At 37.8% G+C, this 12,291-nt stretch overlaps 1 protein-coding gene and 1 non-coding gene across 6 annotated transcripts in view; both read left to right on the forward strand.

Annotated features, from left to right (window-relative positions):
• Positions 1 to 12,291, forward strand: part of FOXP2 (forkhead box P2) — a 661,310-nt gene that overhangs the window by 379,474 nt on the left and 269,545 nt on the right. The window lies entirely within an intron of this gene.
• On the forward strand, positions 6,254 to 6,329 carry TRNAG-GCC (transfer RNA glycine (anticodon GCC)). The gene has a single exon. It is a non-coding gene; the product is annotated as a tRNA-Gly (tRNA).

A 12,291-nucleotide genomic window follows, 5' to 3' on the forward strand; every position in this document is an offset into this window, starting at 1 on the left:
TCCCTAGACAAAACAGATGGTATTGTTCTATTATCATCCACAGTTATTTTAATGTACTGTGTCCATCTGTGTTAAGATATATTACATGGTTTCATGGAATTTACAGTTCACTCCTGCAGTAACTCGATTTCACTGTTTGGTCTCCAGAGATTTTGCAAAATGTCAAGCTGTAGCTTGAAAAAGAAAAGTGAAATCTACTGGAAACTAATACTTATGACCATTTCATGCCTGATCTGCTTTGTGGTGTTGTTTAGAAGCTAGAGTGACGTTTATAATACAACAGGTAAAAGGAAAGATTGTTTAACACATGTGAAAAATTGTAGCTGCTCTCATTGAGCATTTGTGTCTTATTCCAGTTAAATAAATTAGTTAATAGAAATATATCTGGTTCATGTTAGAGACTGAAATGTTGATCTGTTAATCCAGGAAGTAAAATGTCTCTTTCATTTTGTATCAAACAAATAAAATCTAACTTAAAGTCTAAAAGATACTTAAATGTGCCAAAAAATCTAACTTTTTCATGAGCTTTCTAAAAGGGTCCTATGTGTTTCCCAAAATTAGTTGAAAAATTCTCATTTTTCTTCATGAGTGTATCACATGAAAGTATTGTTAATGTTCTACTTCAAATATACCATCTTTAAAATATTAATTCACTTCTAGAGATGACCAAATTTTGTATTAGTTTATATTTATGATAGTCTTGGAGAATAGCAAAAAGAAGTAACTGTAGTGATTCTCTAGTAGTAAATGTGCCTTATAGAGTCATGGATGGGGTCCACTTAAATTGGGTGACAAAAGCAAATACATTTTATAGTATTATTATTTTATGAATATTTAAATGATCATTCCCGATTTAAAGAATGGGTTATGTAAACATTAGCAATTAATGCTTATAAAATATCTCAGAAATTTGTAATCTGCAGGTGTTATACTACTAATTTCCTAAATCTCTTTGACCAAAGAGGAATTAATGGTTTAAAATGTGAAGTAATAGTCATGACATGGCTACATTGCATTGGGTTGGGGGAGCACTTGGGTCCCTGTGTTGAAATGGCTCGTGTATGCACAAGTGCACTCTTGTTAGTACTGACTTCAGATTACTGAAAGGACCATTCCTATCTTGAGGCAGTGTACAACTTCTTTAATTTCTCTTTATTCATTTTCAACATTACAGTATTATCTAGTATACATACTTGCTACAGAATTATTGTTGAATAACCTTCCAAAAAATTATATTTAGCTGGTCTCCATTTTAGGCTCAAAAAATATTAAAAGAGACTGTTATTTTACAAGGCAGAAAAAAAAACAAAGAGATATATAACTAAGAGTAATAAGAAATCCTTGTTTTGTTCTAGGATTATAGAATACTTGACTTCTTATTTCAGATTGGTTTGGGGGTTTTATTTTAATAGTGTGCTCAATTTTATTATATTTCTGATCCCACCCATTAATATATGTGTGGGAAGTTAAGATGCAGAAATTTGGTTGTTACACCAATTTGACATTCTTAAATTAAATAAGAATATGAAGAAATTAGGAATAGGTAAATACAGCTATCAAAAAACCCCCAAAAAGTCATTACTTTAGTGCCTTGCATGAACTATTATATAAAATGTATGTGAATATATTATACATAATATAAAAATACATTAAAATTAAATATATGAACTCTAGTTTCTAATTTGAAATAAATATAAGCAACTGCATAATGAATATAAAATGATAGTTTACGAAGGCAAAGCCAAAATGCATACCCTGGCATTGATGTGCATGGTGTAGCTCACAAAGGCAAAGCCAGAATGCGTACCTTGGCATTGATGTACATGGTGTAGCTCACATTTAACCAGGAACTGGAGTGAAAAGGGTCCAGTGGAGGCATGTCAAGTTTCCTGTTGATTTCAATGGAAAATACATATTACTGGCTTTTATCATCACATAGGAATAGCCATTCATGTAATCATCTTTACTATACAGTTTTTTTGTTGTTTTTTTTTTTTAATTTGTTTTTTTTTTTCATTTTTCTGAAGCTGGAAACAGGGAGAGACAGTCAGACAGACTCCCGCATGCGCCCGACCGGGATCCACCCGGCACGCCCACCATGGGGCGACGCTCTGCCCACCAGGGGGCGATGCTCTGCCCATCCTGGGGTCGCCATGTTGCGACCAGAGCCACTCTAGCGCCTGAGGCAGAGGCCACAGAGCCATCCCCAGCGCCCGGGCCATGTTTGCTCCAATGGAGCCTTGGCTGCGGGAGGGGAAGAGAGAGACAGAGAGGAAAGCGCGGCGGAGGGGTGGAGAAGCAAATGGGCGCTTCTCCTGTGTGCCCTGGCCGGGAATCGAACCCGGGTCCTCCGCACGCTAGGCCGACGCTCTACCGCTGAGCCAACCGGCCAGGGCACTATACAGTTTTTAAATGCATGTATTCTCCTTTACATCTTGCTGTAGTTGATGTTAAACAGTTGCAAAGAGAAACTATTGTTGAAAACTATTATAAAGGACTTTAATACAACAGTAAAGTGGTCTTTTTAAAATATTTTTTCAACTTATTCTCAAACATAGCTAATATGGGATAACTGCTTTTATGTACAGTAATAGAGAAATAAATAAAGCAGATGCCATGTGAAATGCTCCATGATAAATCTGAGTGATGCTTACAATCATAAAATAAGGTTATAACATGTTTTTTTAAAAATTTTAAAATATATGTATTTCCAATTTATTAAAATATGTGCTAATACAGATGAAATAGGAAAAATAATTTTACATAAAAATTTACCTGCATGCTTCTATGTGGTTCTAGCACTAAATATATTTTCCCCTAATTTGTATTGTTTATGTAGAGAGATATGCAGGTGCGAACAGAGAAGACAATTTATGGTAAATATCTGACCAGATATAGTTTTAATATGTAATTTTCCTTTTCTTACAGTGCAAGAGCACATTCTGTTAAGAGGGGGGAAATAGAGATGTATAAAACAACACTTTGGTAAAAAGGCGAGAATATTTACCTGGGGCTGCCAAATTGCAATACCTCCCATATACATTTGCTGTTCCACAGATTTCATAAAAATTTCTTGATACGGTTTTCTTCTTATGTGCTCAATCCTTAAAAACTAATTGTAATGTTTTTAATAATAAAATGTGTCATTCTTTCAAATTAATATGGACATTTTGACGGGAAAGTTTTCTTCTGACTCTTGAAATTCCACATGGCCCATGCACAGTCCACTCCTTCTTCTCACTCCAGCGTCCAGAACCATCCCACTAACAGGCAAAAAGCCCTGCTCTGTAACCGCATAAACATTTGTAACGTTCTTGTTGCCTTAACTTGAATTGTAAATATAGAATTTGGAAATCTGGCTCTATTCACTCACTAGGTTTGACAACCATGAACTAGTCAGTTTTCACTAAATTGTTGAAAAGAAAGAGTTGATGGAAATATTTTCCCAGGTTTTAGTATACAAGATGTTCATGCCATGTCAGAGTTAGATGTGCTTTGATGACTTGGAAAAGAGGAGGGACTGGTTCAAAGTCAACCTGGCTTGTCAGGGAAGATTTTAAGAAATATATTTTAATTGGATCATGAAGCTAAAGAGGAGATCACTGGGCAGAGGAAAGGAAGAAGGGTTTCTAGATAGAAGGAAAAGGGTACATCAAAACAGGCAGGTGTAAAACACAGAATATTGGGGACTATTTAGTATTTTGATGCAAAGACTATTTGTAAGATCAATTGGAGTTATGGCTGCAGTGGTGCGGAGACAAAGTCTAGGTTTTGGAGGACTAGCAGTTTGTTAGGCCTAGAAGTTTTGAATTTTATTCTTAGGTGTTGAACAACCATTGAAGATTTTTAATTAGAAATTTGATGGCGGATTTATATTTTAGAAGATAATTGGGTCAGAGTCTGGCCTAGGCAGAGGTAGTATAGAAAAAGAAAAACAATTTTAAGACATAGAGTCAATAATAGTATTTGAACTGAATATGGGCAGTGAAGCATTGGGAAGAACTAACAGAATGAGACTGGGGTTCTGGAAAGTGATTAAGAGAATCAAACTGGTCTGACCTGTGGTGGCGCAGTGGATAAAGCGTCGTCCTGGAAATGCTGAGGTTGCCGGTTCAAAACCCTGGGCTTGCCTGGTCAAGGCACATATGGGAGTTGATGCTTCCAGCTTCTCCCCCCTTCTCTCTCTCTCTGTCTCTCCTCTCCCTCTCTCTCTCTGTCTCTCCCTCTCCTCTCTAAAATGAATAAAAAAAATAAAAAAAAGAATCAAACTACTAGAGTTCAATACTGATTATTATTAGCTATGAGGTCTTGGGTTAATCACTTAATCTGATTTATTTTTGTTATGAACTAAAAGTAAAGATAACTAATAGGATTATTTTCAGAGTTAGTAAACTTATTTTTATAAATGCTGAGCACATTTATTAATTTACTTAACAAATATTTATCAAGTACCTACTATGTATTAGGCCAGGGGTCCCCAAACTACAGCCCGCAGGCCACATACGGCCCCCTGAGGCCATTTATCCGGCCCCCACCGCACTTCCAGGAGGGGCACCTCTTTCATTGGTGGTCAATGAGAGGAGCATAGTTCCCATTGAAATACTGGTCAGTTTGTTGATTTAAATTTCCTTGTTCTTTATTTTAAATGTTATATTTGTTCCCGTTTTTGTTTTTTTTTTTTTTTCCACTTTAAAATAAGATATGTGCAGTGTGCGTAGGGATTTATTCATAGTTTTTTTTTATAGTCCGGCCCTCCAATGGTCTGAGGGACAGTGAACTGGCTCCCTATGTAAAAAGTTTGGGGACCCCTGTATTAGTCACTTTATTAATATAAAATATTGAGCAGAAATTGATATGATTCCTGCATTCCTGAAACTTATCAAATGGTTGATATAGACACCAACCAAATAATTATATAGATAAATGTAAAACTGTAACCATGGAAATATGTCAAAGGAGATGTGAATGGTCCTTTCAGAGCATAAAATAGAGACAGGGATGGGAATGAGGTGGTCAAGGCAGGTGTGGAGTTTTGAATAATAAGTGCAAGTTAAACAGAAGTCAGAGGGGAGAGGGCATTTCTGTGTCTGTCGTATAAATAGTATGTATCTAAATACTAGCCATAATTAGAAAATATAGTTTCATTATTTGGATTAGCTTTAGCTTATCACTTTATTTCCTATAACTTTGTATCAAGAATTGATTTATTAGTAAGATAACTTCAACAAATGGTTCTTATACGTAAACTGAAAATTGGGAGAAAACTGGATTTATGAAAACCTGCTTATTATTCACTCAGGTCACAATGCTGTGCAGACCATCTTCAATTTATTGACCTTTTGAATTCAACATTGATTTTTATTTTTTTGTATTTTTCTGAAGTGAGAAGGGGGGGAAGGCAGACAAAGCAACTCCTGCATGTGCCCGACTGGGATACATCCGGCAAGCCCACTAGGGGCGATGCTCTGCCCATCTGTGGCATTGCTCCATTGCAACCGGAGCCATTCTAGCACCTGAGGTGGAGGCCATGGGGCCATCCTCAGTGCCTGGGCTAACTTTGCTCCAATGGAGCTTTGTCTGTGGGAGGGGAAGAGAGAGATAAAGAGAAAGGAGAGGGGGAAGGGTGGTGAAGCAGATGAGTTCTCCTCCTGTGTTCCCTGACTGGTAATTGAACCCAGGACATGCACACACCTGGTCGATGCTCTACCACTGAGCCAACTGGCCAGGGCCTCAACATTGATTTCTTATGATTTCTGTTTATAGACTGAAGTTATCTTACTGTGAATGTTTTTTTGTTGTTGTTGTTATTTATTGACACATACTCCATTGTTATTAAAAGTGTTGTGTGTGTGATTCGAGTCTCTACATTTTCATCCACATATCCTAAATCTTGAGTTACTATGAGATACAGAATGACATTAAAATAAACCTTGGTGGCTTTTAATAACATTTGTATTTTTTGGGCAACATATGTTCCTGCAAATCTATCACCTGTACATGGAAGAAGTAACTTAGATGATTACTACATTTTAAAATAGTTAAAATTATTATCACGGGAGCATTATTTCTCTTTGTTAAGAAACCACATCTGCAAACACTGATTGCCCTTCTTCCATGAGGTCTTCCAACCAGGCATCTTCTGTAATGTGGGGCTAAAAGCATATACTATTTCACAGGACTAACGTAAGGGTTAAGTGACTTAATTGACTAAGTCACATATATGTTAAGTGCTCATTAAAAATTAGCTGTAAGAGCCCTGGCCGGTTGGCTTAGTGGTAGAGCGTCGGCCTGCCGTGCAGAAGTCCCGGGTTCGATTCCCGGCCAGGGCACACAGGAGAGGCGCCCATCTGCTTCTCCACCCCTCCCCCTTTCCTTCCTCTCTGTCACTCTCTTTCCCTCCCGCGGCCGAGGCTCCATTGGAGCAAAGATGGCCCGGGCGCTGGGGATGGCTCCTCGACCTCTGCCCCAGGCACTAGAGTGGCTCTGGTCGCGGCAGAGCGACGCCCCAGAGGGGCAGAGCATCGCCCCCTGGTGGGCAGAGCGTCGCCCCCTGGTGGGCGTGCGGGGTGGATCCCGGTCGGGCGCATGCGGGAGTCTGTCTGACTGTCTCTCCCCGGTTCTAGCTTCAGAAAAATACAAAAAAAAAAAAAAAAAATAGCTGTAAGAAACATTTAATAAAATATCTTTCACTTATATTGTCTTTACATTGTCAATTGTGCAAGTACCTGAGTTAAAGTGCCTGAAGGAAGAGGAGGAGGCCCCTTCCTGTCTCACTGCCATGTCTCTATAGACCTGGAGACCATGTGCCCAATCCTGTGCTGGTTGAGCTATTGCTGTTCCGCAGAGATTCTCTAGATCGGTTCAGTCCATTTCAGTAGCCACTAACCAACCACATACGGTTTTTGAACACCTGAAAGTGGCTATTCCGAATTAAAGAAGTGCTGTAAATGTAAAGTACACAGCAAGTTTAGAAGACAATACAGGAGGGAGAAGGTAAAATATCTCATTGATAATTTTTGACAGAACACTTGATAATAAATAGTATTTGGAAATATATTGGGGTAAATAAAGTATATCATTAAAATCAATTCTACATTTTTTTTTTACCTTTTTTAATGTGGCTACTACATTAAAAGTTACATCTGTGGTTCACATTCTGTTTCTATTGGACATCACCAGTCTGCAAGGCTCTGCAGCTTAGCTAGAGCATTGTAGCTTCCTTTGGGCCTAGAACCAATATCCTACATTCTTGTCATACATGACTCAACCCCCAAATAGGCCTCTGACTTAATTAGAATGTTTTCTTGATGCTCCTGCTTTGTATGTCTCCTATAAAGCAAAAGAAGAACCTCTTGAAGAGTACCAAAATACAGTGTGTCCGTAAAGTCATTGTGCACTTTTGACCGGTCACAAGAAAGAAACAAAAGACAATAGAAATGTGAAATCTGCACCAAATAAAAGGAAAACTCTCCCAGTTTCACACCTATTCAGTGCAGTTTGATGTGGGCTCACGCACAGATTTTTTAGGGCTCCTTAGGTAGCTATCCCATATAGCCTCTACAGACTCGTCACTGACTGATGGCCTACCAGAACGGGTTTCTCCACCAAACTGCCGGTTTCCTTCAACTGCTTATCCCACCAAATAATGTTATTCCTATGTGGTGGTGCTTTGTTATAAATGCGCCGATATTCACGTTGCACTTTGGTCACAGATTAAAATTTAGCAAGCCACAGAACACACTGAACTTTCCTCTATACTGCCCACATCTTGACTGGCATGGCCGTGGGCTGCTCCGCTGTATACACGGTGTTACATCATCATCTGCACATGTGCACATGCTGCCACATCATCCTACAGAAACTGGGAGGGTTTTCCTTTTATTTGGTGCAGATTTAACATTTCTAGCGTCTTTTGTTGCTTTCCTATGACCCATCAAAAGTGCACCATGACTTTATGGACACATTGCACATCATCCATCAGGTGCTGGTACTGTGTTTTAGTAATAGGGTATATATTAAGAGGTGTCAGGATTTTCAGGTGTGTGCTTAATTCAGAGACAGAAGAAATCTGATATGTGTATTTAAAGTCATTGTATCCTATGGATAAGCTCAAATGAAACCATTTATTTTGTGAATTAAAAATATATTCATTGTTACAGTTAGTTTTGAAACAGAGGAATAAAAAGTAAATATATGGATGTTTTGTTGGTGAGGATAACATCATTATGTAGATGTTTTCCCACTCATATTAACTCATTCCAAAAGGAAAGTTGCTGAAGAATAATTTGAATTTTGACTTTTAATACTCTGTACACAAAATATAAATATCTTTAATGAAAAATGAATTTTGGGTGAGAAGATAGGACTTTTTATTTACTTATTTTTATTTTTTATTTTATTTTATTTTTTTCCTGAAGTTGGAAAAGGGGAGGCAGTCAGACAGACTCCCTCATGCGCCCGACCGGGATCCACCTGGCATGCCCACCAGGGGGTGATGCTCTGCCCATATGGGATGTTGCTGTGTTGCGACCAGAGCCATTCTGGCGCCTGAGGCAGTGAGGCAGAGGCCATGGAGCCATCCTCATCACACGGGCCAACTTTGCTCCAGTGGAGCCTTGGCTGTGGGAAGGGAAGAGAGAGACAGAGAGGAAGGAGAGGGGGAGGGGTGGAGAAGCAGATGGGCACTTCTCCTGTGTGCCCCAGCTGGGAATTGAACCCGGGACTCCTGCATGCCAGGCCGACGCTCTATCACTGAGCCAACCGGCCAGGGCCTTATTTTATTTTTTTAAGTGAGATAGACAGATTCCTGCACGTGCCCTGACTAGGTGGCCAGCAACCCTCCCCACCTCCCAGTCTGGAGCCGACGCTCAAGCAACCAAGCTATTCTTAGTGTCTGAGGCCTACAGCTATCCTCAGTGCGCGGGGCCTATGCTTGGACCAGTTGAGCTTCTGGCTATGAGAGGGAGAGAGAGTGAAGGAAGAGAAGGAGTAGAAGAGAAGAAGTGACAATCTTCTTCTCATGTGTGCCCTGACTGGGGATCAAATGTGGGATGTCTGCACTCAGGGCCAAGGCTTTATTCACTAAACCAACTGGCCAGGGCTGAGAGCCTGGGGCTTTTTAAAAATGCATAACATTTGCTTTCAAAAGCAAAATAAAATGGGAATTATACCTAAAAAATATGCTTTGAGATTGCTGCTCATAATTTTGTCAGATGTTCAATACAAAATATGATATATACTTAACCATCTAACAGCAGCCTAATCAATTGCTACCCATTTTCTACCAAAGTATTAGGGCAACAAATGTAGCTTGACTTTAAAATACCAAAGCAGGAAATGTTCATGGGACTTGAAGAGGAAATATTTTTTTTAAGGTGCTAGTAGTTGAAATTTAAGATGTGAATATACAATTACATTAGTGAAATTAATACTTTTAAATGACAAAATATCTTGTTATAAATTAATGTAATTATTCAAAGTACAGGTATATAAAAAATTCCAAGTAAGAATGTGAGAAGAGCTTGATGGTAGTCCTTGAGTTCATGCCATGGCTTATTCCATCATTCCTGTTATATATACAGAAATGCCTTGCATGTGACCAGTGAAGTACATAGGCTGTACTGAGCTTTGAAACTTTTCAATATAATTCAAACACATCATGCATTCTATGTGTAAATGCTCAATAGACACAAATATGCATTGTCTCAATATTTTCAAGCAATTCTTACAGACCTATAAAAATAAAGAATAAAATCAATGTTTTGTCTTACATTATGCATTTTTTACTCATTTTCATAACTTCAGCTAGAACGTAAGATTTTTGAGTTAACTATAACATATATGATTTAACTTTGTATTCTTATAAAAACCTAGTGTCACTATAAATGCAAGGGCTCCATGGTACACACTAAATAAACACGAGAACTTCTGTGTGTGTTACTCTCACTCTCAGTTCAAAAGTTATCTTTGAAATCAAACCAAGAAATAGACAAAGTCTGAAAAACATAGAGCATTTAATCTGTTCATGGATTAGGAGTTGGGAAAACCTGGACTGATACCCAGTAGCACTGTGCAAAGTTCAGCTTTTCAATTCTAGAATACACCGCACCTTTTGAAGAAAGCTCACACTTAGTATTCTGTGAACCTCTTCTCAGCCAAGTTAATCATTTCTACTCCTCAGGAGTGGCCCTGCCCTTTCTTTCTCACTGGTACAGCTTTGTTCACTGGTATATTAAATGTTTTCTGAAAGAGTTACTGTATTTTAATGCAAACGTGAAAATACTGACTTCTCCAAGATGCCTTAAATATACTTAAAGTAATCACATGCACAATTTTTGAACTAAAAACAAGTGCTCAAAATATATTTATACCTAGTGAATGTATAAAATTTATTTTTAAATGGACCAATTTATCTGTATATTTTAAATTCTCTACAGTGTTACTTTTATGATAAAAATACACTTAAAATAATCAGTGTGGTCTATATCAATGGTCCTCAACCCCGGGCCGCGGACCGGTCCGTGGGCCATTTGGTACCAGTCTGCAGAGAAAGAATAAATAACCTACATTATTTCCGTTTTATTTATATTTAAGTCTGAATGATGTTTTATTTTTAAAAAATGACCAGATTCCCTCTGTTACATTCGTCTAAAAGACTCACTCTTGACGCTTGTCTCGGTCAAGTGATACATTTATCTGTCCCACCCTAAAGGCTGGTCTGTGAAAATATTTTCTGACATTAAACCTGTCCGTGGCCCAAAAAAGGTTGGGGATCACTGGTCTATATGGTTAACATGTGCTACATGATTACAAATAATGTTTAAAAATTTTTATAGAACAAGGAATGGGAAAACTATATTAATAATGGTTATCTCTAGAAAGCCAAACTAGGGGTAAATTTTTCCTTCTTCTTTATTTGGAATTTTGACAATTAGTATGTATTCTTTATTTTAGAGGAAATTACACGTAATTTAAAAGAATAAAATAGTGTTATTCCTCTGGAAGTTCTGTTAGCACAAAGAAAACAAATTTACATTCTTTGGAGCCAGTTTTTTTTTTGTTTGTTTGTTTGTTTATCCAGTTATTTCAAGTAATAAAACAGCTCTCTTAGCTCACTCAAAACTGTAAGAATTGCTAAAATGTATACCTCATACATTTCTATAGCTACTAGAGTCCCACAAAAGCATCTTTGAGGATCAAACATTATTTAACTGACACTGCTGTACTTTGGATTATCTGTGTACTTGTTAACTAAGGCAAGCCGTTGGCATTTCTTAGAACTATTTGAAGAATTGGAAAAGCTTTTTAGGAAAATGAGTTTGTGCCTTTTAATTCTCTGTAAATAACAAGAGATTAGCTGTAGGTGTCAAGCCTTAAAAGTGTTATGGTGACCCTCTCTAAACAAGACATAAATTGTCTTTCAATAGTATGTAACTTAGTATCAATTCCAACTTCACAACTCATTTCATTTTATGTCTGTTTTTTTAGTGTGATGTGTTTCTAATGGAGAGTCTAGATTTTGATTTTATTTAAAATCAAAGAATGTAGATCAAAAAGCTGAGCTGTTCTGAAGCCAGCATTATGGTTTAAGTCCTATTTCATGGCTTATCATTTAGTTGCCCAATGTTTATGTCTTCTAAAAGGACAGAAAAATGAAGATTATGTAGATTGAGTTAAAGTATCAAAATAATAAGCCCCATTTAATCATGTGAATTTTGTGAATAAAACAATATTCACAGTTTCTTATTTAAAGCTTAGATTATTATATAAGAATTTACAGTTTTATCACCATAGTCCTGTTGTTCTTAGTGTTTATATATGTATTTGTGTATGTTTATATATGTATTTGTGTATTAATAACCCTCAAAAGTTTAAGAAATCACCTTCAGAAAACATACTCTATGTAATGGCATAAAACCTCTATCAAGATATTAACTTTTGCCCTGGCCATTTGGCTCAGCGGTAGAGCATCAACCCAGCATGTGGAAGCCCCAGGTTCAATTTCTAGTCAGGGCACACATGAAAGGTGACCATCTGCTTCTCCTCCCATCTTCCCTTCCCCTTTCTCATTCTCTCTCTCGCCCTCTTGCAGCTCGATTGATTCGAGCATGTCCGCCAGGGCAGTGAAGATGGCTCTGTGGAGCCTATGCCTCAGATGCTAAAAATAGTTTGGTTGTGAGTGGCCCCAGATATGCAAAGCATCAGCCCCAGACAGGGGTTGCTGGGTGGATCCTGGTTGGGGTACATGCGGGAGTCTGTCTCTCTATCTTCCCTCCTCTCAAAATTTTTTTA

Source organism: Saccopteryx leptura, chromosome 2 (genome assembly GCF_036850995.1).
Source record: "Saccopteryx leptura isolate mSacLep1 chromosome 2, mSacLep1_pri_phased_curated, whole genome shotgun sequence".
NCBI lineage: Eukaryota > Metazoa > Chordata > Mammalia > Chiroptera > Emballonuridae > Saccopteryx > Saccopteryx leptura.